Below are 27,505 nucleotides of genomic sequence, written 5' to 3'. Positions count from 1 at the left end.
AAGCTCATCCATTTAATGCGGGCCTCACGGGCTTTTTCGGGCAGGGCCGAGCTAAGCCTTGCGAGCTTTTTCGGGGCGGGCCTTGCGGGCTTTATTTACAAATAAATCTTTAAATATAATATTTTTTATAAACTTGTATTTATATATCATACACTCCAAAGAGAAACCTCTATCAACTTAAATAAAATGGGAAAACCGACCGTTGGATGAGATTATTATAATAAATTATGAGTGTGGTAAAAAATTTAGCCAATTTCACCATATTTTAGAATCCGATCGAATTGGTCAACTGTCGTCACTTGTATGTTTTCTTGGTTGACTGATGGCATGACAACCGCGAAACGTGCTTATTTTTTCACACCATGTCTATAAATATTCCATCGATGGATGTGCGTGAACATAAGATAAAAATTTCAATTTTAATTGCAAAGATGTTGGTCTATATCAATTTGTCTCCTAAGGTCGTATGACTTGTATATTGCATTTAAATTATTGAGGTTGCTAAAGCAACCATGAAGTGGAAAATGTATTTATAGAAATCAACCGCTCGATTGAGAGATTGTAATGTTTTATGGTGATTTTAAAAAATTCAGCTAATTTGATTCTCGTTTAGAATTCGATCAATTACGTCAAATTTAGTTACTCTTATAAACCTATATCTATATATCATACACTCCAAAGAGAAACCCTTATCAATTCAAAGAAAATAGAAAAATAGACCGTTGGATGAGATTATTACAATAAATTATGAGTATGGTAAAAAATTTAGCCAATTTCACCATATTTTCAAATCCGATCGAATTGGTCAACGGTCGTCACTTGTATGTTTTCTTGGTTGACCGATGGCATGACGACCGAGAAACGTGCTTATTTTTTCACATCACGTCTGTAAATATTTCATCGATGGATGCGCGTGGACATAAGATAAACATTTCAATTTTAATTACAAAGATGTTGGCCTATATTAATTTGCCTCATAAAGTTGTATGACTTGTATATTACATTTAAATTGTTGAGGTTCATTCTAAAGCAACCATGAAGTGGAAAATGAATTTCGAGAAATCAACCGCTCGATTGAGAGATTGTAATGTTTTATGGTGATTGTAAAAAATTCAGCTAATTTGATTCTCGTTTCGAATTCGATCAACTAGGTCAAATTTAGTTACTCTTATAAACCTATATCTATACATCATACACTCCAAAGAACAACCCCTATCAATTCAAAGAAAATGGAAGAATGGACCGTTGGATGACATTATTACAATAAATTATGAGTGTGGTAAAAAAATTAGCCAATTTCACCATATTTTAGAATCCGATCGAATTGGTCAACCGTCGTCACTTGTATGTTTTCTTAGTTGACCGATGGCATGACGACCTCGAAACGTGCTTATTTTTTCACATCACATTTGTAAATATTCCATCGATAGATGTGCGTGGACATAAGATATAAAAAAAAAATTAATTAATTACAAACACATTGGCCTATACCAATTTTCCTCCTAAAGTTGTATGACTTATACATTACATTTAAATTGTTGAGGTTCATTCTAAAGCAACCATGAAGTGGAAAATGAATTCAAATAAACCAACCACTCGATGGAGAGATTGTAATGTTTTATGGTGGTTGTAGAAAATTCAGCAAATTTGGTTCTCATTTAGAATTCGATCAACTAGGTCAAACTTAGTTACTCTTATAAACCTATACTTATATATAATACACTCCAAATAGCAACCCCTATCAATTAAAAGAAAATGAAAAAACCGACCATTGGATGTGTTTATTACAATAAATTATGAGTGTGGTAAAAAATTTAGCCAATTTTACCATATTTTCGAATCCGATCGAATTGGTCAACCGATATGTAGAATATATATATGCACTAATGCACATATTCTATATAGAAGTATAAGAATTTCCACACACATAAATATATAAACACACACACACACAAATATATATCTATGTGTGTGTGTGTGTGTGTGTATATATATATTTATAAACACACACACACACACATATCTACATATATATATATATATATATAATATTTTACGGGCTTTTACGGGCCGGGCAGGGTTTTTGCAGGCTTTTGGCGGGTCTGCCCACTACTCACCAAGGCGGGCTTTTTAACGGGTAGGGCCTGGCTTTTAGCCCTCAGGACCGGCGGGCCTCCATCGGCCCACTTGATCCGTGGGCTTTTTGATGAGGCCTAGTGAGAGCGAGCTGAGAGAAGGTTTTTAAGTTTCTTTCAGTTTGATAAATTTGTCGGGCCAAAATTTCATTAAGTGTTAGAGGCATATATCTTTACGTTGTGCCAAAAAACCAAACTGAAAGGAGGGAAAAAAAAAAACCAAAGTCAGTTCAATGCATAACAAAAATCTGTTGTCTGAAACATAACTCTTTCCAAACAGTTCCTTTCAAGAAAAAAAAGACCCAAACAACCAAAACTAAATCAATCTCAATGTAATGCACAACAGAAATCTGTTGTCTAAAATTGAACCTTTTTCAAAAAATTGATTTACCATGATATACACTATATTCAGACAACATAATTTTTTCATTCTGTTTTTAAAATTATTTAGACAACATAAAATAATCATTCTATCGTCTGAGCTCTGTCGTCTGCTAAGTTTACTGACGTAGTGGTAATTTCTGAAAGATGAAAGTTACATCAAAATTATTACAAACCACCTATTTATAGTAGTCAACTGAGTAACGTAACTAACTTTCCTAACAACCAAGTTATTACAGCTTGAATGAGCTAAAATGAATTATAGCCACATCAGCACATCGACTTCTATACTCATAACAGTTGCCACCTTTGACTAGGAAAGCAAGGAGCAAACTCAGTGACTCGGTTAACACTTCCCCTCAATCTTAGTGGGGTTCATCACACTAAGATTGGTGCAGTGTTCCTTGAACACAGGGCTATGTAACCCTTTGGTAAAGACATCAGCAGTCTGTTGAGACGTAGGAACATATTGCAGGAACAAATCCCCCATTTGAACACGTCCTCTCACAAAGTGAAAATCATTGTCAAGATGTTTAATTCTAGAATGAAACACAGGATTAGAGCACAAAGTAATAGCAGACAAGTTATCACATTTGAGAAGAGGAGGTGCTGGCACTCTAATATGAAGATTACAGAGAATATGCCTCATTCATGGTATTTTAGCTGCAATATTTGCTAGAGATCTGTACTCAGCTTCAGTAGAATTTCGTGACACAGATCCCTGCTTTTTAGATTGCTATGAAACTGGACAATGTCCCAAATACACAATGAAACCAGTTGTAGGCCTTCGTTGATTTATTTCTCCAGCCCAATCAGCATCACAATATCCAGTAATATATGTTGGAGACTTTCCATATTTGTAAAACAAACCATAATCAATGGTGCCTTGGAGATATCTGAATATTCTCTTCACTGAGGCAAAATGAACATCAGTAGGAGATGACATAAATTGACAAACTATGTTTACTACATATGCAATGTCTAGCCTTGTAAAAGTGAGATATTGCAGTGCCCCAACAATGCTTCTATAAAGTGTAGGATTAGACAATGGTGTACCTTCATCCTTAAGCAACTGAGCATGAGGTAAGCAAGGAGTATTAAAATTTGATGCAGCTCTGAGCAAGCGCATAATTTAACCCTAAAAATTTCATCGTTAGTATATGGTAAATAGGGATCCACTACAAGAAAATATCTCATTTATAGCATTTCACCATAGCGTTTTTTTCAGAAGTGCTATGTTATATAAGTTGGTTATAATTCAATAGCGTTTGTACTTTTTAAACGCTATCAAAATAAGACACCACCCCCAAAAATGAAAGCGGCAATGATAAACAGAAGCGCGGGGTTTAAATTTAGTGAAAAAACATTCTTTCGCGGCTAAGCAAAGGACGGTCTCATTTATATACTCTCAGCACATGGGCTTAGATCTAACCCCCTTTGGTGCACTTTCCTCTCTTCCCCTCCGATCCAATTTCTTGACGACAACCAAAATGTCACACTCCCACTCCCACAGCAAAAGCGACACCGTTCCCCTCCACCCTTCCTCCCAATCCGACATCAACGAGATCAAAAACCAAATCAATGCCAGCGTCGAATCGAGCCCCACCACCATCCTCCCCACCAAGCCTCCCAGCCCCACTGATAGGAGCATTTTAATGCGACGTTTTACTTGCTTTTCCCTACATTTCTTGCGTTATTTCCTTATTAAAACCCTGTTTAGGAAAGTTTTCATTATTTGATTGGGAAAGTTCCTATTTGTAGAAAGTTTCTATTTTTATAGTTTCTATTTATCATTTTTAGTAAGTTTCCATTTTCGGTAGTTTCTATTTTTCAGTTTAGGAAAGTTTCTATTTTTCTTATTAGTTTCTATTTTCAGGACCTCTGAGCTAAAATATGGAAATGAACTCATAAATGGAAAGAGGAGCTTGCGAACACCAAGGGGAGCAAAGATGAAGGTACATTGGAGTAGAAAAATGGAAATGTACTAAAAGATCAATTTTACACATATTCCTACTCCGGCTAGGAGAAACCAAGCCAAGCAAAGAAGAAGGAGCGGCCGCCTGACCAAATGAACTTCAAATGAGCTGAAACCTTCCAGATCCATTCTAGACACCCAAAGGATCATTTCTTATGAAGAGTGCCAGAGAAAAATATGAGTTGAAGGCCTTCAAACAATCAGCCCAATTTTCTACAGAAGCAAAACTGGAAAACTGGACCTATAAGAGGTCCAGCAACATTTCCGGCCCAACCACATGGCAATAAATTCTGAAATTTTACCACAGTAATCTACACTCATGGTGGATAATTTCATATGAAGAAGTCGAAGGCTAAAATTAAGTTCTTAGTGGAGATAAAAATTAAAGGAATAAAGGAGCAGAAAGTGCTCTCACCTAACAATTCCACCAAGTGTTTAAGTGCTCTCACCTAACAAATCCACCAAGTGTTTAAGTGCTCAAACCTAACCCATTATGATTTGTTTAAAGGCCAAATAGTGTTGCTTGGAAGCCTATAAATATTGATTTCGTATGAACTTGTTTCTAGTTAACAATAATGTTTAGGGCAAAGTTTAAGCCCAATTTCTATGTTTAAATAAAGTTTTCGAATTCTATAATTGTGATTCTAAGTTGCTTATGTGAGTTTGTTCGATTAAATTTTCTTTACAGAAAACTTTTATATGTTTATCTTATTTGGGTCGACACTTATAGGATTTGCATGTAATTGGTGCTAGGTTTAAGAACATGAAATCGACTTTTCGTTTTGTGTAACTTGAATCAAAAGTAGTAAAGGTTCTGGACAAGAATCGAATTTAATTGAAGAGGATTGCAATTAGGTGGACTTTTCCATAACTAAGTTGTACACTTGAGTTGATAGCCTTTCTCTATGTCTAATGCGTTGAACATGTCATGATTGACTAGCTTTCTAGGGCTTGATTGCATGTTTGATAGGATTAATCTAGGTGCTTTCGCTTAGGTTAATTAGCATTGAAAAGTAAAATATGGGAAATCATTTGCTTTCGAATGTTTCACATGATCAACTCCTCTCTCATGACTTGGAAGAACAATTATAGGGTTTGAATCGAATTTGATTACATGGAATTAATTTTGATCTTTGTTCCTTATGTTTCATTCTTGTACATGTGTTTTTATATTTTCTTTATCTTAATTTTCAATTCTATAATTCTTAAACCCCCCCCCCCCTTTTATTTTGTTACTTGTATATATTTCTATTCTTTATTTTATTTTTGTAAATAATACTTTATTATTTTAATTCTTTATTTGTTTATACAATTGTATATATTTTTATTCTTTATTTTATTTTTGTAAATAATACTTTTCTTTATTTGTTTCACAATGACAGGTGTACCCTCAATCCCCGGGATAGAACGATCCCTATTTGCTTATACTACTAACGATATTTCAGGGTTAAATTATGCGCTTGCTAAAAGAGGCATCAATTTTTGGCGCCGTTGCCCGGGATTGAAAAATCACTTGTTAAATTGTGTCATTTATTGTATATATTTGTTGTATATAAAAACTTAGTTTAAATTTTTATTTATATTATTGAACACGAATTTTAATTGTAGGTTGTAAATTGAGAGGAATAGGTGAAGTCTCTTTTGTTAATATTGGCCTAAACCCCTTATTGGTACCTAGCTCAGGTCCCTTAAGGTTGAGGGCGGCCTTTATTAACACTTGTTGAACTGTCTTCACACTTATGAACTTTTTCATCTTAGTAAGCATAGCCTATGTGGAATGGTGTCTAGGAAGGGGACAACGTTCATGACGGGTTTTTGAATCCAGAAGTGCTTGCAAATGGGCATAAACCACAATGTGGGAGTAGCTCATGCCAAAATGGATTTTTCCTCTCGTGTTCGTCCTCCCCCACCTGGCCATTTCAGTAAGGTTGCCCAAACGATTTGAAAGGGAGTTTGTGTCTAGGCGACTTTACTTGGGCCGCACGTCCACTTGATTTACCGCTTGGAATTTGATTCGATATCAATAATGTTTATAATAAAAGAAATACTTGTGAATACTCTATACGTGTAAATTATTTTGTTGTTTCACACTTTAAACTTGTAAAAATACTTTTCACGTTTTATACTCACTTGAGTACTTAACTTGTGTCTTATGTACAATATACTTGTTTATACTTGTAGTTTGTAATTAATAGTTATACTTGTTTTTATTTTGTATTTCTTTGTTAATTATAGTTACTAACTTTATTTAATGTAGGTACTGTCTGGCTGCAAGACGTAAAATACAAGCGCTACTTGGGAGGCAACCCAATTCAGAATATATTCAGATTTGCTTTCTCTTTCCCTATTTCTTTTTATTTTTCAATTTTTCTCTTTAGTTTTTATTTTAGGATTTGTTTTCGTAAATGTCTTCTATCTATGCTTACTTATTTCATTGCATGCTTTTAATTGATTACTTTGAAGATAATGCAATATTTAAGTGTGGGGGAAGAGATTTATATTTTGTGTCTTTCATTTTGAGTCCAATATATATTTATATTTGTCTTTTATTTTTGAGTCCTTTATATATAAAAAAATAAAAAATAAAAAATAAAAAATAAAAAATTAAACAAAAAAAAATAAAAAAAATAAAAACTGCATTCATTTAGTCTTATTAAATTAAGCTATTTACAAAAAAAATAAAAATAATAATAATAATAATAATACTCTATACTAAGCCAAGTCTGCATCTCTGTAGGAGTTGAGGCTGAGCTCAAGGGAAATGCGAGAGCCACCGCCATAGCCGCTACCTCCCTCAGAAGTAGTCTTCATGTTGCCAAAGATGTCCTCACCATGCATGGGGAATAGTGGAAGGGTTTCAATCTCCTGGTGATATTCTCCTCGTTGTTCCATGATCGATCCATCAACACCATAGCCGACACGTAACCCAAAATTTAGATCAATGGATCTGTCAGTACTAGTAGAACCAGTGGAACCAAAGTTCAGATCAATGGACCTACCATCATCAGTAGAACTAGTGGATCCAAAATTGAGATCGAGAGATCCACCAACCCGAACGTTCCGAAATTCCCTCAACTTCTGCCTCTCACGAGCCTTGAGGTTCTGGAACCAAAAGAAGACGTTCTTGTTCTCGATCTGCCCATACGGTTTCAGATGGAGACAGATCCCTTGAATCTGCTCTGGAGTTGGGTTCTTAAGCGCCCTATCGTAGTAAAGCTCCTGGAGGATTCTTAGTTGATCTGGTGTGGGAGTCCACCGATTATTGGTCGGCCTGATAGGCGTGTTGGCACTACTCCCGGCTGCTTGGATGCTTCCTCCCTCCTCGGTTGGTTGCTGGGCTTGTAATTCCATTTGTTGTTGGGTTTGTAACTCCATTAGTTGCAGAGTTCGTGGTTCCATGTTGATGAAGAAAGGATTTGAGTTTCGAAAGAAAGGCTGAAGGGTTGAGAGAGAAAGGCTGGAACTCGGAAGAATTTTCTTTTGGAGTGAACAGTCGCTCCCTCATAATGCACCTATTTATAGAACGAGTGAGCAGATCTCCACCGTTGGATGGACGATCTCTGAGATTAAATCTATGCGTTGGATTAAAGTCACCCGAAAACACGGAAAAGCTGTTGGCGCATGGAGGACACGTGGGGGAACCAAACGAATCTCGAGGAGCTGTGATAGACAAGCTACAGCCGAAAGCAGGTTTAATTGCCGTGAATCAAGGACGCGTGGGGGAATCAAACGAATCTCGAGGATCCGTGACAGACAAGCTATAGCCGAAAGCATGCCATAAATCCAGGAAAAGAAAGGAATATTTACACGTGGGGGAGCTTCTTGGGCCGTGAACTGTCATAACTCTTCTCCTTCCCAGAGAAGCTTTGTTAAAACCGTGTGCCTGTTGAGATTTCTACCCTATTTTGTGCTTTACATATACATCCTTTTTTGTCTCCTCCAGATTTTACTAAGGTTTGTCTAAGCGTGCAGTTTCAAATTCCTTCTACTTCCTCATGGCTCGAACCAAGGTTACCCCTCGCAGGGGCGTCAATCAACGCCGTGTTTTCTCTTTGGAAGAAGAAGGTCGTCAAGCGGCCACTAGAGCTGGGCTTACGATGGCTCGTCCATGGGACCATCGTCCTATCCGTGAGCGTACCCGCAGTCCCCCTCCTCTGCCTCGTCGCTCTCCCAGACTGCATCCCGGAGAGTCTTCTTCCTCACCAGCTGCTCGTGCTCCTCGGCCTATGGCCACCCTGCAAAGCTTGTCGGATTCGATTGATGATTTGCGTTCCTCTCTCCGCGATGGTATTATGGTGACAGATTGGAGAGTCAATTGCATGATCGATTACATCTCTGAGATGAACTGCTCTTTGATCCGCTGTCACACTGCAATAAACAAGCTTGCTCAGGAAGTCAATAACTTGCAGAGTTATCCTCCTGGGTTTCCTCGCAAGGACGCTACTGCATCACAACATGAGGACCCGCCTCCGAAGGCTGAAACCAGCAAGAGGACTGCCACTCGCCCGCATACCGCTCCTCCAAAGGAGTAAATGGAGGTACAAGTCTAGGCTGAAAGACTTTAAACATTAAGCGCTGCATGGGAGGCAACCCATTTCAACTGTAGCTGTGGAGGAGACATCAAACGCAGATTTGCTTTCTTGAACTCTTGTTTCTATTTTATTTTCATGAATTTTAAGTTGTTTTAGGTTTCGTTGTGTTAACTTTCTCTTCTATGCTTGATTTATGCTTTGCATGATTTATATTTGTTTATACATTGAGGACAATGCATGAATTAAGTATGGGGGAAGGGTTATTGCTTTATTGTGTTTTTAGTAGTTAGTATATAAAAAAAAAATGAAAAATAGTTGATGTTGGATTGTGTTTTTTGTGTTTTTAATTGATGTTGTGATACACTAAGGTATATTGGATTAAACATAGTCTTGAAAAAGGGTAGTTGTTTCAGTCCCATTGCACATCGAGACTCCCTGTTCCCATACCTAAGTGTTGAAATTAAATTAATTTAAAAAAAAAAAAATTTGGTTACTTTTGTTTTTTTTTTGAGTCTTAGAATGCCCTTTCAACTGTCTAAGATGATTCTATATCTCTAAAATCATGATTAAAAGAGGATCACAAAATTGAGATGATTTTTAAAATGGTATTCTTTGGTTAATTGAGATATATGAAAAATGCATGCATGTGTAGTGGATATGGATTTCGTAACCTTGGTACAGAATATGAGCATGTTAGGATGAGTTTTGATTCATAAAAGCCCATGTGAGATATTTGAGCCATGTCCCTTTTTCTTGGAGTGATAATTGAAAAATATATTCTTAATTTCTTGGCGATGTTTTGATGATCTCATTACTCTTTCATTTGATTGATTGCTTGCCATAGATTAAGTTTGATGGACTAGAGAATGCTAGAATTCGCTCTTGTGCTTGTTGAGACGTTTGTCAATACATGGCCCTGATTCTGGAAGGGATAGAGGCACCTTAAGAATTACCACCATTGCCAAATGAACTTGTGTCCCTATTTGTGCCCGTCATGGGACTCCCTTAGATAAACCACTTTGAGCTTACATTAAGCCTTTTCTTTCATCACCCTTAAATCCTTAACCCTGAACCTTAGTATAGCTACACTCCTACCCTTTGTTCTAAAAACTTAGTGGACCTATATTTTGGGACTTTACTTGAGGATTTGGCATTGAGAAAGAAGATTGAGAAGAGGTGAAAGTTCAAGTGTGGGGGTAGACTTGTCCATGAGAAAAAAAAAATTATGTGAAAGCCGTGAAAAAGAAATGAAAAAGAAAAAAAAAATGTGTACGGCTAGAAAATTAAAAGAAAGAAAAGAAAAAATGTATATGGATTTTAGTCCTCCATACTTGGTGAGTTTGGAGTTTGTTTTGAATTGAAGACCCACTATTGGAAAATTTGGTCTTTATCCAATTCACTAGTTCGAGGGAAGTTTAGAGTGAAGATTGGGCCTAACATGAAGACATTTGGCCATTTCATAAAACCTCTATGGGATGTGATGTTTTGATATATCTTGGTGGATTTCTAGAAGTCTCTACATCTACATGAGCTCTGCTAAGTTTTTAGGACACTTTGTGAAATTCCTTACCTTTCGTTTCTTAAAACCTTGAGCCTTGGCCCTATTACAACCCTAAATAAGACCTTCTTGATCCTTAAGATGGGACAGCATTTGATTTGTGGAGATGAGTTACAAGAGTTGAACCTATGGCTTGGGTCCATCCGTGCAAGTAATTGATATCCTTCATGAGATCTTTTCAAAAAAAAATTATATTCACAAAGTGCTTTTCGTTTCTTATATATGTGAGCTATTTGATTGCCTCAAAATATTTTCTCTCACATATAATTGAGTGATTATAAGCTTTTAAGCATTGTCTTGAATTCTGAGAGAAGAAAGAGTGGATATACCTTGTGAGGATATGAATCATACTTGTTCGAAGCATGCTTAACAGAAACCATCACCATTATTACAACCAAGTCCTACTTGTGTATGTGTGGATTATATGTTTTAATTAACTCTTGAATATCTACATATTGCAATTCTTGGTTGAGTGCTAATCTTGATGTTGTGAAAGTATGAGATTTCTGAGACAAAAAGTTGAAGGGCAATAGAGTCATTGTTTTTGTAGAGTCTTTAATTTTCGTTGAGTCTTAGTGTGTGTCTTAGTGTGATTTTGCTAAGGGACTAGCAAAAGCTAAGTGTGGGGGAATTTGATAGGAGCATTTTAATGCGACATTTTACTTGCTTTTCCCTACATTTCTTGCGTTATTTCCTTATTAAAACCCTGTTTAGGAAAGTTTTCATTATTTGATTGGGAAAGTTCCTATTTGTAGAAAGTTTCTATTTTTATAGTTTCTATTTATCATTTTTAGTAAGTTTCCATTTTCGGTACACTACTAAAAAAAATTGCTTTTGCGACGCCTATTTTGCGACGGCAATTTGGGCTTTTGCGACGGAAAAAACTTTTCGCGACGGAAATATTGGCGTTGCAATAGGTGGCGTCACAAAATCCATTTGCGTCGGTAAAATGCCGTCGCAAAAAGTATTTGCGACGGAAAACTGTTGCCGTCGCAATGGTTAAACTATTTGCGACGGATACTTTGCCGTCGCAAAAAGATATTTTATTTTAAAAAAAAGTGAGGTGAATTGGTTGCGACGGATGCTTTGCCGTCGCAAAAGAATATTTCATTTATAAAAAAAAAAAAAAATGATGTGAATTAAGAACATGCAAAAGTTATTAAGATATATTAACATTGTAAACTTACAATAAAACTAATGAAATGGTGCAATACAAAATGTCATAAACATACAAAATGCCACTCATAAACATTCTAGTCTGGTATACATAAACTACACCAAATCACATTACATATTTATACTATGTTGAATCGACCAAACTATGAATTACTCAAGCTGTTCTTTAGCATACTTAAAGTTACAAAACGTAGTTGAATCGTTGTCTGCATCTGCCCCATCTCCTCCTGAAATTAACAATTAACTCTAGTCAACAATATAGTCACAAGTCGAGAGCATGAAATCTACTTGCATCAAGGAATGCTAACAAAAATAAAAGGAAGATAACCTCAGTTTGATTTATAAATGATGTCAAGAGCATGTAGACAAGACGAGAAGACGAGAAGTTGTGAGATACATGTCAGATTCAGTTCAGTACATGACATTTTAATGAGAAAAGGCAAGTGCTAAAAAAGGATACATATCTTCTGATGTCAAAACCAAATTAACGAGTAAGAACAAAGCCACCCATGATTTCCCACCCACTGGGTGACTTGAAGAGGAACACTGTGTGGACGAACCAAGCGTGACTGTCCTTCAATTTTCTGTTTTTCAACCGGCCTCATCAATGTGACTCCCATGCATGTTCTCTACATTACCTAAAATAGCTAAGTTACAGGACGCACGCCATATGATAATGCATGCAGACAAGAATACTTCTCATATACATTGGTAGAATTAATGTTACAGTTTGATTCATCAATTGGTAATGAACTGCCTCCTAATTTAACTCTTATAAAAAAGAACTATCTTGTTTACGTTCCACACCATGCATTATGCATATGGTTATCTGTCACTAGAATACAGTGTTATTTTGTATGATCTTAATGAAGATTACGGAAAAAGCAATAACAGAGATGTTAGATTGATGCATTTTCAAATGAAATGTCCAGAAGGACATAAATGACACCAGCATTACATGCCTTTCTGAAGACCTTTTTTTTTTTTTTAGGGCTCCAGGAAATTTCATTCAAGCAAAAGAGAAATAGTACTAGCTAGACTCTAGTGCCTAGGATAAGAACAGATGGGCTTCATAGCTGAAATGGACAAGCCATAATTTCAAGTCAACAACTTAACAAAAAAACATATAAGAAAATGGGACAAACCATGGCTTGAGATCTTGAGCTTGCTACTGCATTGAATGAAATGTCCTTAAATGTTTGGGGAAGATTATCCCAACCAAGAATGCAAAATTTCAGAAAGGATCTGCTCAGGACAAACCATGGGGAACCTGCAAATCAAGATTAAAATTTGATTACTAAAAATGCAAATCTAATATATACCTGATGATATTTTCGGATCTCTATTTCCTTGAATCACTTTTAGAGAATCAAACCCATACTCCAAATCTAGGCTCAGATTCTTCACACAATGAACTACTTTTCGTTAGAAAAAAAAAAGTACAGTATATGAAGTAAAGACATTTCCAGAATGCAGTTTGTCAACTGCACTAACTATTGTGGTACAAACAAAGGTAAGTAAAATTATAACGAGCTCAAGCCTTTTGTCCTCTTCTTCTTTTGTTATTTGTTTTTTTCATGCTGGAAGTGATGAAGCTCACAACAATATTGTAGCTTAATAGAATCAGCACAAGCTCAATATGACTTTTAGATGAAGAGATTACGAACAAAAGCAACATCAGTGACAATTTTTTAACCAGCCACTCAGAGGCAATTCCATAAAAGTAACCCACATCAAGGCAGATACAATAAGTACCAAAAAAGAAAATTCAATTAGCACCACCAATTGAAAACATCAAATTGGCTCAAAAAAGGCAAAGGCTTCAACTTTACACAATTAAATGCAAGAAAACGATCTGGGTATGAGCCAAAAGATTGAGATATGTTTCAAACTTAGTCTATAACATGATCACATGAATCTGAGTGCAAAAAAACATTTGTGGTGTGAAGATTGACAGATTGTTATAATATGGGAGATATGCCGAGAAAATCCTAGCACAACTATCATTAAGGTAGTCAAGGTGTTCATCAACTGTATGCTTCCCAATGATTTAGAACACCCTTCTACCTTTTACAAGTGCACATATACGTACTCTATTTCGTCATATTCATATCAAGAACTTCACCTTATTAATATCTGAATATCATATCATATGTCTTATGTCATGATATCCAAAAATAGTGTTAGTATTACATAAACAGAAATGAAGAGTTTCTAACTTGCCACATTAGTGTCAGAGAATAAGAATATATGCAATACTAGCCCAAAAAAAAAAAAATAAAGCTTTATGGGGCATCAAAAGTTATTGCAGTTTGGATGTTCATATAAGTATTCATACATAATTTCTAGTAAAATTTCATATATCTTGACTTGGAAGGAAGACATGTATTGAAGAAACACCATACCTCTGAATGTAGCAACATTCTCTCATCAAAACCCACAGCAGTAGAACTGTTAGACGCTGAATCTTGTGACCCTGTGTCTACCAAACAAAAAAAAAAGAAAAAAGAATTATATAAGAAAGTCATCAACATCACTAGGACCAATTTTGGTAGTCAGTCTACCAAAACTCAATAATAAATTACTTAAACACACCAAGATTTCAAGATAGGCATATAATAAACTCTTAGAGAGGACAGTAAAAACAATACTGACTCACTTGATCTTAGGCTTAGTTCTTTTCTATTATCTGCAAACTTCTGAGTGACTTCACAGTTCACACAAACAAGAAGGATAATGAACTATGTGAAGGACCTTGAACATATCACCACAACCTCATACTAAGTATAATGAAAGAAACACCAAAATTTCTGATACCAGAGTTATGATGCAATTTGAAGCATCTTCAAATTTAGTAAACAAAATAAATAGGTGCCAAAAAGCAATACTGGCCACCAAATAAGATTGGCAGTAAGACACATAATAGTTGCATAAACATGATTTCTTAAGAAAAATCGTAGCACATTGACACACCATCTCAAAAAAATAAAAAATAAAAAATAAAAAAATCAATAGCCAATCAAGTACCCACCTTTGTGTCTTTCTCTAATGTCAGAATCAATCTCAGTAAGGCCTGAATTAGGTAACAGGGCAGATGCCAAAAACTATTCCAGTTTCTTATGTAATATCATTTCTGGTGATTCGTGATTAAAGAAGAATTATAGTATACAAAATCCTAGCCACTCTAAGGAATTAGCTTAACCAATGCCACAATCTGGATTAAAGAAATTGAGATACTTGTTTGTACATGTGGTGGAAATTGAGCCTACCAAATCACCATAAAACTCCAACAGGAAGAAAGCGAAGAGCTGGCAATAAGGAAAAGAATAATTGTATGTTAGATTAATGATACCTTACCCACGACTCAGCGGATGTGTATCCAATATACAGAGGCAAATATCATCCTCGTAAATCTGTAGTTGAAAATACCAGAAAGAATCAAACATAGCACAACCCAAATAGTCATCCAATAAGGAAAAGGAACTACAGGGATTACTCCCATATTATAACAATCTGTCAATCTTCACACCACAAACATTTTCAATATGTAAGCATAGAATCCAGCAGTTCAACCACAAAGAGTCATAAAGTTTCCACCATTAATGAAAACAACTATCAAATCTCATTTGAAGCACATCATTTTCATTTAGGAATTTTCACAAACACCTGGTGTGCAATACCAAAACCTCACTCAAACACTAAAACCCTCTAAAATGGAAGCTCAATAACGAAAACCCAGAAACCAATTTACCTGTAGAAGCAACCGGCAACGATTTGAAGCTCCGAGAGAACTCCGGTTGCGACAATTTGACCCTTCTGGGCGTGCTTGGCTATATCTGGGTCTCTGTTGACATCAGCGGTAGTCGAGATAGCAGAATGGCAGATATGACTCGGAGCTTGGGTGAGAGAGAGAGAGATAGAGAGAAAGAGAGAGAGCTAGCGAGTTGTGGCTGTAGAGGGAAAAAGAATTAGGGCTTCAGTTAGTGGGAATGGAAATTTGGCACAAAAACCAAAAGAAAAAACAGTGGGAAAAAAATTAGGATAGGCGCCAAGATGTTATTCGTTTTTCCGACGGCTTTTTTCCGTGGTAAGAATTTTTTTTTTTTTTCAATATACACATTTGAATAAGTTTTGCGACGGCAGAAGGAAAAAGGGTCGCAATTGATTACAAAATTACTACGGCAAAGATTTTCCGTCGCAAATAATAACGCTTAATCGCGACGGAACATTCTCCGTAGCAATAGGGTCTCAATTGCTACGGCAATTGATGCCGAAGTAAAAAGGCGAAGCAATTGAGGTTTTTTTTAGTAGTGGTAGTTTCTATTTTTCAGTTTAGGAAAGTTTCTATTTTTCTTATTAGTTTCTATTTTCAGGACCTCTGAGCTAAAATATGGAAATGAACTCATAAATGGAAAGAGGAGCTTGCGAACACCAAGGGGAGCAAAGATGAAGGTACATTGGAGTAGAAAAATGGAAATGTACTAAAAGATCAATTTTACACATATTCCTACTCCGGCTAGGAGAAACCAAGCCAAGCAAAGAAGAAGGAGCGGCCGCCTGACCAATGACAGGAGCATTTTAATGCAACGTTTTAACTGCATTTCCCTACATTTCTTACGTTATTTCCTTATTAAAATCCTGTTTAGGAAAGTTTCCATTCTTTGATTGGGAAAGTTCCTATTTGTAGAAAGTTTATATTTTTGTAGTTTCTATTTATCATTTTTAGTAAGTTGCCATTTTTCATTTTAGGAAAGTTTCTATTTTTCTTATTAGTTTCTATTTTTAGGACCTCCAAGCAAGTGGAAAATCTTGAGGAGGAAAATCAAAGTTGCAACCAAGTGGAAAATCTTGAGGAGGAAAATCAAAGTTGCAACTAAGTGGAAAATCTTGAGGAGGAAAATCAAAGTTGCAACCAAGTGGAAAATCTTGAGGAGGAAAATCAATTCAAGTTGAACAAGTGATAAACAAGTGGGAAGATATTTTTTACAAATTTGTCTAACATATCTAGCCCTTCATTTATGTTCATCTCCACCCTCCATTCATCATTTTTTGGGCTATAAATACACTTCTCCTCTCACTCTCAAAATACCAATTCCTTCATCCATCTCATCTTCTTTGTCTCTCCATTTCCTTTCCATTTTTCCACACATTCCTTCATCCATTCCATCTTCTTTGTCTCTCCATTTACTTTCCATTTTCTCTCTGAATTCCTTCATCCATCTCATCTTCTTTGTCTCTCCATTTCCTTTCCATTTTCCTTCTCCATTCTCTAGTTGCAAAGTTCTGCGTTTTCAAGCAAGGAGAGGAAGAAGAAGAAGGAGCCGTGAAGATCATATCCTCCATCATCCACCTTGAAGGCTTGCTTCCAAGATTCAAGATTCCAACGTTCAAGCTCTCCATCTCCATCTCCCCTCACGGTGTAATTCGTTCCTTTTCCTTGTAACCTTTTTGGTTTCCTTGTTTGATTTCGTATGAACTTGTTTCTAGTTAACCTAACATTTAGGGCAAAGTTTAAGCCCAATTTCTATGTTTAAATAAAGTTTTCGAATTCTATAATTGTGATTCTAAGTTGCTTATGTGAGTTTGTTCGATTAAATTTGCTTTACAGAAAACTTTTATATGTTTATCTTATTTGGGTCGACACTTATAGGATTTGCATGTAATTGGTGCTAGGTTTAAGAACATGAAATCGACTTTTCGTTTTGTGTAACTTGAATCAAAAGTAGTAAAGGTTCTGGACAAGAATCGAATTTAATTGAAGAGGATTGCAATTAGGTGGACTTTTCCATAACTAAGTTGTACACTTGAGTTGATAGCCTTTCTCTATGTCTAATGCGTTGAACATGTCATGATTGACTAGCTTTCTAGGGCTTGATTGCATGTTTGATAGGATTAATCTAGGTGCTTTCGCTTAGGTTAATTAGCATTGAAAAGTAAAATATGGGAAATCATTTGCTTTCGAATGTTTCACATGATCAACTCCTCTCTCATGACTTGGAAGAACAATTATAGGATTTGAATCGAATTTGATTACACGGAATTGATTTTGATCTTTGTTCCTTGCGTTCCACCCTTGTATATATGTTTTTACATTTTCTTTATTTTATTTTAATTTTAATTTTTAGAATCCTAATCCCCCCCCCTATTTGTGTTTACTTGTATATATTTATTCTTTATTTTATTTTTGTAAATAATACTTTATTATTTTAATTCTTTATTTGTTTATACAATTGTATATATTTATTCTTTATTTTATTTTTGTAAATAATACTTTTATTTATTTGTTACACAATTACAGGTGTACCCTCAATCCCCGGAATAGAACGATCCCTACTTACTTATACTACTAACGTTATTTTCAGGGTTAAATTATGCGCTTGCTTTGAGCGCATCAACCAAATGAACTTCAAATGAGCTGAAACCTTCCAGATCCATTCTAGACACCCAAAGGATCATTTCTTATGAAGAGTGCCAGAGAAAAATATGAGTTGAAGGCCTTCAAACAATCAGCCCAATTTTCTACAGAAGCAAAACTGGAAAACTGGACCTATAAGAGGTCCAGCAGCATTTCCGGCCCAACCACATGGCAATAAATTCTGAAATTTTACCACAGTAATCTACACTCATGGTGGATAATTTCATATGAAGAAGTCGAAGGCTAAAATTAAGTTCTTAGTGGAGATAAAAATTAAAGGAATAAAGGAGCAGAAAGTGCTCTCACCTAACAATTCCACCAAGTGTTTAAGTGCTCTCACCTAACAAATCCACCAAGTGTTTAAGTGCTCAAACCTAACCCATTATGATTTGTTTAAAGGCCAAATAGTGTTGCTTGGAAGCCTATAAATAGAGGCAAAAACAAAGACACACACATTCCTTTATCCATCTCATCTTCTTTGTCTCTCCATTTCCTTTTCATTTTTCTCTCCATTCTCTAGTTTTAAGTTTCTGCATTTTCAAGCAAGGAGAGGAAGAAGAAGAAGGAGCCGTGAAGATCATATCCTCCATCATCCACCTTGAAGGCTTGCTTCCAAGATTCAAGATCCAACCATCTAGCTCTCCATCTCCATCTCCACTCACGGTGTAATTCGTTCCTTTTCCTTGTAACCTTTTTGGTTTCCTTGTTTGATTTCGTATGAACTTGTTTGTAATTAACCTAACGTTTAGGGCAAAGTTTAAGCCCAATTTCTATGTTTAAATAAAGTTTTTGAATTCTATAATTGTGATTCTAAGTTGCTTATGTGAGTTTGTTCGATTAAATTTGCTTTACAGAAAACTTTTATATGTTTATCTTATTTGGGTCGACACTTATAGAATTTGCATGTAATTGGTGCTAGGTTTAAGAACATGAAATCGACTTTTCGTTTTGTGTAACTTGAATCAAAAGTAGTAAAGGTTCTGGACAAGAATCGAATTTAATTGAAGAGGATTGCAATTAGGTGGACTTTTCCATAACTAAGTTGTACACTTGAGTTGATAGCCTTTCTCTATGTCTAATGCGTTGAACATGTCATGATTGACTAGCTTTCTAGGGCTTGATTGCATGTTTGATAGGATTAATCTAGGTGCTTTCGCTTAGGTTAATTAGCATTGAAAAGTAAAATATGGGAAATCATTTGCTTTCGAATGTTTCACATGATCAACTCATCTCTCATGACTTGGAAGAACAATTATAGGGTTTGAATCGAATTTGATTACATGGAATTAATTTTGATCTTTGTTCCTTATGTTTCATTCTTGTACATGTGTTTTTATATTTTCTTTATCTTAATTTTCAATTCTATAATTCTTAAACCCCCCCCCTTTTATTTTGTTACTTGTATATATTTCTATTCTTTATTTTATTTTTGTAAATAATACTTTATTATTTTAATTCTTTATTTGTTTATACAATTGTATATATTTTTATTCTTTATTTTATTTTTGTAAATAATACTTTTCTTTATTTGTTTCACAATTACAAGTGTACCCTCAATCCCCGGATAGAACGATCCCTATTTGCTTATACTACTAACGATATTTCAGGGTTAAATTGTGCACTTCCCAAAGGCGCGTCACCCACCGCGCCTCCATCCCCGTCTCCTCCACCCCTTCATCCAATCTAACCTCCCCAACAGGCCCCTCCCTCCTCTTCCAAGCCCACGCAGCCGCCGTCTGTCCCCACCCCTCCGCCGCCAACAACAACGGCCCCATCAACATCGCCGCCTCTGGGTTCGGGTCCCCGCCCAACACCCTAACAGAGCCCGTTTGGGATATCGTCAAGAGGGACTTGTGTCGGATCGTCATCAATTTGAACTTTTGAAGCTCGTCGTCTTCCCAACCCCTACTGTGAGGACCCCGGAAAGGCTCTCAGAGTCTCAGGGATTGGGGTCTCTGCGGTCCTTTCTTCTTCATTGTGTTCTTGGGTCCCGCTCTGTCCTGGTCTGCATCTGTCAAGAAGGTGATGATCCATTCTTGCCTTCTCTTGATTTTGTTAAATTTTTTTACTGATTTGATTAGCATATAGGTAATCTGATGGGAAATTTTTTGACTGATTTGATTAGCATATAGGTAATCTGATGGGAAATGGAATTGATTTTTCCGTCTGAAGTTTTCACTGTTGCATATGTTGTACTTGCTGATGGTGCTGTCATTTTGACATTGAATGTACTCCTACTGGTAATAACTCATCTCTCCTATAGATTTGTCTCTTGTTTATGCGATTTTGATAATGGGTTTTATGAAAAATTTTACTCCACAAATGGTCTACTAATGTCATAGGTTGTGCAGGTTGGGAATTGTTGATTGTCCTACTGTTTTGTATTGCTGCTACTTTCTTGCTAATGAATTAGTGTTTCTTTACCCAATTGTCCTTCTGCAATCTCTATTTTGTACTAATGGGCATGATTGCCTATATTTTGATAGTCTTGTATGCTGATGTAAATTCCTATTATGGGTCATTTGCAATTCAAGTGCATCTAATGTTATTGTTCTTTTTGATCTGTCAAGGTTGAAATCTGGTTCCAAAAAGCGACTACCTTTTTGGCAAAAGGCTTTCTTTGCATCCAAGAAGATGAGTATTTTGTTGCTCTATGCAATCACAATTGTCTATGGTTGAAGCTATCATGGACCCTGCAACCTTTTTAGTGGTGTGGTTTATCATGTCATCAATTCCATTTCTGCCATTCATGTTTCAATCACGAAGTGATGTTCAGACCCGAAATGCAGGAATTGAGTTGGGGTTCTGGATCAGTCTAAGCTACCTTCTTGAGGCACTTGGTTACTTACATCTGATGCTGGCCGTGCATTGTTTATTTCCCTCTTTACAGGAAGCAAGCTCAAACTTAACTTTGAGCTATATTTCAGAGATGAGAAAACTGATCAAGAGGAAATCGACTGAAAGCAGAGGAGGGGGGAAACTATAATTAAAACTCCAGTTCAGACTGTAAGTAAACAAATAATGGTATCTTCCTCAGATTTTATTTTACTGCTGTAAATACTGAAATATTGGCATTACTGTTATTAGCTAATACATATATACAACTTTCATACATATATATATATAATATATATATATATATATATCATCATCATCATCACTTCTGTATACTTTGGTTCTGTTTTTGGAAGATAGATATTGTTGGTTTCTACAATGCAATTGGACTGTTATTTTACAAAACACCATAACTTGGGGTCTGTTTTCAATGAAATGAAGGAGAAATAGAGAAGATTCATAGTCTCTAAACCGTGTAATTTTCATTTGCAGGTCCAAACCATCTTCCAAGAGTTGCAATTGTTAGAAGACCAAATGTTGGTAAATCAGCACTATTCAATTGACCTATCTCAATATGGAATTGGAATCTGGTCTTCTACTTTCTATGAATTTGCAATGAGGCCTAATGTTCAAGAAATTAGCATGTTATCAACTACTATGCTGAGTTTTATGTCGACAATCAAAAGAAAGACAAAAACCATTGTTTGTGGGTTAATTCTCGTAGAATTTGTATCATTAATATAAAGGGAGAAAACATTGATATGAAGTGCTCTTGTAATTTTATGGTGGTTGTTGATGTTTGATTTTTAGGGACTCAATGTTGGTCTGGACTCTGGAGCAAAGCTTTAGATCCCCTAAAGTGACAAAGGATGGGATCGCTGTAGCAAAGAGCTTTGGGTTCAGAATTACATGCTCAAATTCCTTGAGCTTTCAAATGAAAAAGAAACACAGATCAAGTGGACTTCTGATAGGGAATACAGGTTAAGTGGATTGGCGTCCTGTAAATACAATTTTCAAGAGAGTATCAATTTTTAGGTGAATATTTCTACCTATTCAGCTCATTTGCATCTTTTGATGTTTGTAGGAGAAAGATACTGAAGTTACTAACCATACTTGCCTTGAGAGATTCATACTTGATGAGGTAAGGTAGTACTCTAGCTAGTTCGTAGCTAGTATCTGCTATTAATTTGCTTGTTTTTTCTTTTTTTCTCTTTCTTTATCTTTATCTGTTCATGCAACTATTTTGATTTGCCTCCTTAGATGGAGTAGCTTATGAGATTATAGTGTTTAATTACATGATGGAGACGCTTTAGGAGAAGGGTAGGCAAATTTGACAAGGTTCTCACAACTCTGCAATCCACGGTTCCTAATTGCAGGAGAGAATTATTTGTGTTGATCTAAGTAAGTTGATTTCTTTACATGATTTTTTATTGTTATGCTTTTTTATTATTTTCCTTTTTTCTTTTTTATAGTTGGTTTAGCACTAATGACAGATAGTAAGAATTGTTCAAAGTTTCTTATACTTTCTGCCTTGATAGATTAATTAAGTAGTGGCATTGTTATTCATGACCTTTCATTGAATGACTAAGCACCCCAGGGAATCATAGAATGAGTACTGGACTACTGGCATAATTGACATTGTAATTAGTTGAAGTATAAATTCTTATGGTCTGCTGCTTATAACAACTTTGGCTTTGGTTCCGTTTTCTTTGTCGTAATTAAAAAAGGGAGAGTGCACAAAATAAGCGAGGTAGTGAGAGATAAGACTTTGGCCATTAGTTACATTATTGTCATATATATATATATATATATATATATATATATATTAGGCCTAATGCATGGAGACAATGAACTGTGACCTTGGAGCTAGAGGGCAGCTCAAGAGTTGGAACAGTCTAGGAGTCGAAAAGTGAATGCTTCTTTCAAGGTAATCAAATTTGTTGTTAATATATATTTTCTCCTTGTTTAGATGCCACTTTCTCTATTTGACGTAGAAACTTCGAAGCTTTAATAAAGCATGTTTGATTTTGGCTTGTCAATTCAATTCAATTGTGGGTCGTGTTTAATTCAGCAATGTAGTGGGCAATAACTTGTATTTGTTATGCCTCATTACCTGTTCAAGAATCTAATATTCAGCAATTATTCTGTCAAAGTTTCTTATTAGTTGCGATTGCTGCAAAATTTAATTAGCAGTTTTAATGGCTGTGAGAGGTCTAACAGACCAATGTGGACAACCACTGCATGTCTGCATTAGTAAAGCATTGTGGACAGTCACTTTGTCATTATAGCTTCTTAATATTGTTCTACTAATTGTCCTCATTTAATTTCTCTATAGTTGGTTAATCAATGGTACTTGTTTGTACAGTGTTCAAGAAATTATCATGTTATCAACCAGTATGCTAAAGTTCATGTGGACAATCAAAAGAATGGCCAAGAACATTGCTGCTGGGTTAATTCTAGCAAGTTTGTATCCTTAATATTGAGGGGAAAAAAACCTTGTTGGCTGCACTACAAGAATACTGTTTATTGATAGCACAAGTTAATATCATGGACAGCAGACAAAGTGGTTATCTTTTAGAGCTCCGGTATGCATTTAAACTCCTACGTTTATATTTCTTCCCAAATAATTTGTTAACATTGACAAAATTTCTCTACTTGGTTCTCAGTAAGTTGTAGGAATCCGAGTTAATGAAGATTGATTACTTGTTTGATTGCCTTTGCATTTGATTTCTTATTTTATGACAGTTCAGAGATGCTAAGAGAGCTATCTAGCTATGAAGGTTAAATTGGATAAGCTAGTAATGGACTGATGCGGTCATTAATGCTAGGAGCTGCACACAAGTATTTTTTGATTGAGATATTGTAGTTACTTGTTTATCTTTTCCTTAGAATATTGATTATGCAAAATGATCGGCTACTAGCTTTTGAGACAATTTTATTGAATTGTATTTGAAATTCATATATGAAGTTTGAACATTGATGAGACGATTGACATTTTTGTATCATCTTCACGCTTTATATAAAATTTTGTACTAGCTAGCGATAAAAATAATGTCCAGACAATGACAACGTTTCTTAAATGCTATGAACAAGTATGTATTGTCATTTGATAGCATTGGTGAGTGTACTGAAAACTGAACAATAGCATTTATTATCACAAAAAGAGGTCAATTGATAGCACCTGAGAAATGCTATGGAAAACCAAGACAATAGCATTTGTTAAACGCTATGATAGGCCAAACAACAACGCTTATAAAATGCTATTGTTAACTCGCCTATAGCATTTTTCAAACGCTACTAGATGTCAGACAATAGCGCTTCAAAAACGCTATCAATAGAAAATGTATTATAGCGTTTCTGAAAATGCTATGACTGACCCTGTACCTATTATAGCTCCGGCAGACATAGCGTTTACTAAAACGCTATTGAATCCTACCATAGCGATAGATGAGAATCTATGGTGTAGTGATCGATCTAATCCGGGGATTGAGGGTACACCTGTCAATGTAGGACAATTAAACAATTAATAAAGACACAAAGTATATTATTTACAAAAATAAAATAAAGTATATACATAATTACGAAATTAAGGGGGAATTTAGGTTTTGGTTTTCGGAAATAAACTAAGTAAAGAAAACAAAGAAAACTAAAAACATAATTACACGAATAGAATGAGAGAACAAAGATCAAAACTGAAACTATGATCAAATTCGATTAAACCTAATATTGTTCATCTAAGTCATGAGAAATGAGTTGATCATGTGAAATATTCGAAAGCAAATAATTTCCCATTTTTTACTTTTCAATGCTAATTAACCTAAGTGAAAGCACAAAGATTAATCCTATCAAACATGTAATCAAGCCCTAGAAAGCTAGTCAATTATGACATGTTTAACGCATGAAACACATAGAAAGGCTATCAACTCAAGTGTGCAACTTAGTATGAAAAAGTCCACCTAATTGCAATCCTCTTTAATTAAATTCGGTTTTTGTCCAAAACCTTTACTACTTCGATTCAAGTTACACAAAACAAAAAGTTGATTTCATGTTCTTAAATCTAGCACCATTCATATCAAAACCCTAAGTGTTTCGAACCACATAAGATTAAAATACAAAAGATATCTATAAAGCAAATTTAATTAAACAAACTCACATAAGCAACTCTCGAATTACAATAATAGAATCTGAAAATTTCATTCAATCATATAAAATTTCAGAATTGAAAATTTTGTTCAAACATAAACGTCAACTAGTACATAACCAACGAATTCAAAACAAGGTTTACAAAGGAGAGGTCGAATTACACCGTGGATGGAAGATGAAGATGGATGATTAACGTTGTGGTCTCTTGAAACTCGAAAGCAAGCTTCAAGGATGGGGATGGATGGTGGTGCTCACGGCTTCTTCTTCTTCCTTTGGCCTTGCTTGAACCCGTGGAGATGACTAGAGGATGGAGAGAAGATGGGAGAGGCTCACGGCAACAAGGTGATTTTTTTTTTCTGAATTTTTTCTAAGTTGTGGACCATTTCTCAACGTCAAAGAGGTGGGTATATATAGGAGCACGGCTAGGGTTCACAAAGCAATCAGAAATTTCCACATAGCTTCCACCAATGATAATTCGCCAAGTAAGCTTGTGATGTGGTCCAACCAATCAAAACTCTCTAAAATACCTCCCTAATATTTAATTGCCCAATTTCCTTGAAATTATTATGATTTTCTTCATGAATTTCGGCCAAGAATATCTTAGGAGAGAGAAGTTACCGAAATATCATGAATAAATGCTGATTTACTTCACCAATTTCGGCCAAAATGAAATTAGAGAAAGTAGGGAACGAACCTAGCCTTGTTTTGAAACTTTATCCTTCCTTAAAATGCTCCCATGATTTATTTCCAAGATTATCTCTTCCCTTTTCACTTTGACAACATAATTACTCTCCAACAAAATCTCTTTTCCCTCAAATCTCTCCCTTTGATTTCCTCCACCCATTATATTTTCTGATTTTCCACGTCATTTCCTTGTTTCTCTCTTGGCATATCACGGCAAACACACAAAATTATTCCTCCAACAATATTTCCTTCCATAAAAGTCTCCCAAGAAAATATCTCCTTGAAATCCTCAATCAATCATCTTTAATTCCCACGTTGTCACCTTCTTGCCATGTCATCTTCATGAAGCTTCTCTTCCCATTTATGAACTCAATTCAGCTTATTTATTCCAAAGACCTGAAAATAGAAGCTTTCTAAAATAAGAAATGGAAACTTTCCTAAACTAAAATGGGAAACTTTCTAAAAATGAAAAATAGAAACTACAAAACGGAAACTTTCTACAATTAGAAACTTTCCCAATCAAAGAATGGAAACTTTCCTAAACAGAGTTTTATTAAGGAAATAACGCAGAAAATATAGGGAAATAACAGTTAAAATCGAATTAAAATGCTCCTATCACAATCTCTGCAGGGTCCAAGGCCAACCTTCACAAGAAGTTCCCTTGCATATTTTTCTTGAGATAAAAAGAGTCCTGTCTGTTTATACCTGATTCAATTCCCAGAAAATATGACAAAGGTCCAAGGTCTTTAATATCAAACACATCACTGAGCTCAGTAACAACAGATGTTATTCCAGTCCTGTCTGATCCTGTTATAACAATGTCATCCACATATAATAGCAATGCTATCACACCATGATCAGTAACCTTCACAAACATACTAGGATCAGAATCAGAAAATTTAAATCCTAGTGAAGGTAGGAAATTAGTAAACTTCTCATTCCAAGCACGAGGAGCTTGTTTTAAACCATACAGAGTTTTTTTTCAAGTGACACACATAATCAAGATGAGTAGGATCAGAGAAACCTTGAGGTTGGTACATGTAAACATCTTCCTTGAGATCACCATGCAGAAAAGCATTTTTGACATCTAACTGTCTTAATTCCCAATTATTCATTGCAGCAAGTGCAAGTACAAGCCTCACAGTACTGTGTCTAACAACAGGACTAAAGGTTTCATCATAGGCAAGTCCTTTCTCTTGGCTATACCCTTGAGCCACAAGTCTGGCTTTATATCTTGAAATGCTACCATCAGGATTCTTCTTGATCTTGAAAATCCATTTAGTACCAACAATGTTTTTACCCTCAGGTAAAGGTACCAAACTCCATGTACCTTGTTTTTGAAGAGCCGTTATTTCTTCAAGCATTGCATTATCCCATTCTGGAATACCAACTGCAGCTTTAAAGCTCTTAGGTTCAACAGGATCAGATACTTCCATTACAGAAGTAAAACCATAGAAATATGCTAACTCATCTAGAAGATTGTTCTGCACAAAAATCTTGAAACGTCTTCTGTTTGATGATCCCATTCTTTGCTCTAGTCAGCATTGAGTGATTATTGTAATCTTGAGTAACATCTTCAATAAATTGTAGCTCATGTGGAAGTTCACCATTAACTTCTAAATTACCATTCATACCAGGAACAAGAGAATTTTCATGCAGCTCAAGAGAGCT

The 27,505-nt window shown here is 35.5% G+C and overlaps 2 long non-coding RNA genes across 3 annotated transcripts; one reads left to right on the top strand and one right to left on the bottom strand.

The window, feature by feature from the left end:
* Positions 1 to 14,162: 14,162 nt before the first annotated feature.
* LOC112179063 lies at positions 14,163 to 15,679 on the bottom strand. Of its 2 annotated transcripts, none has more exons than XR_005802955.1 (3): positions 15,509 to 15,679; positions 15,115 to 15,170; positions 14,163 to 14,239 (listed from the first exon to the last, which is right to left on the bottom strand). It is a non-coding gene; the product is annotated as an uncharacterized LOC112179063 (long non-coding RNA). The 2 variants fall into 2 exon arrangements; XR_002927629.2 differs by having other exon boundaries at positions 14,181 to 14,239; positions 15,110 to 15,170.
* Positions 15,680 to 19,670: 3,991 nt separating this feature from the next.
* On the top strand, positions 19,671 to 24,459 carry LOC112177517. The gene is made up of 9 exons (XR_005802954.1): positions 19,671 to 20,194; positions 20,298 to 20,412; positions 20,743 to 21,178; positions 21,500 to 21,547; positions 21,818 to 21,987; positions 22,092 to 22,148; positions 22,292 to 22,408; positions 22,837 to 23,592; positions 23,753 to 24,459. It is a non-coding gene; the product is annotated as an uncharacterized LOC112177517 (long non-coding RNA).
* Positions 24,460 to 27,505: the final 3,046 nt, after the last annotated feature.

The sequence above is a fragment of the Rosa chinensis genome, chromosome 7 (genome assembly GCF_002994745.2).
Source record: "Rosa chinensis cultivar Old Blush chromosome 7, RchiOBHm-V2, whole genome shotgun sequence".
In the NCBI taxonomy this organism is placed as follows: domain Eukaryota; kingdom Viridiplantae; phylum Streptophyta; class Magnoliopsida; order Rosales; family Rosaceae; genus Rosa; species Rosa chinensis.
The sequence above is the reverse complement of the archived record's forward strand: the minus strand, read 5'-3'. Positions and strand labels throughout refer to the sequence as shown.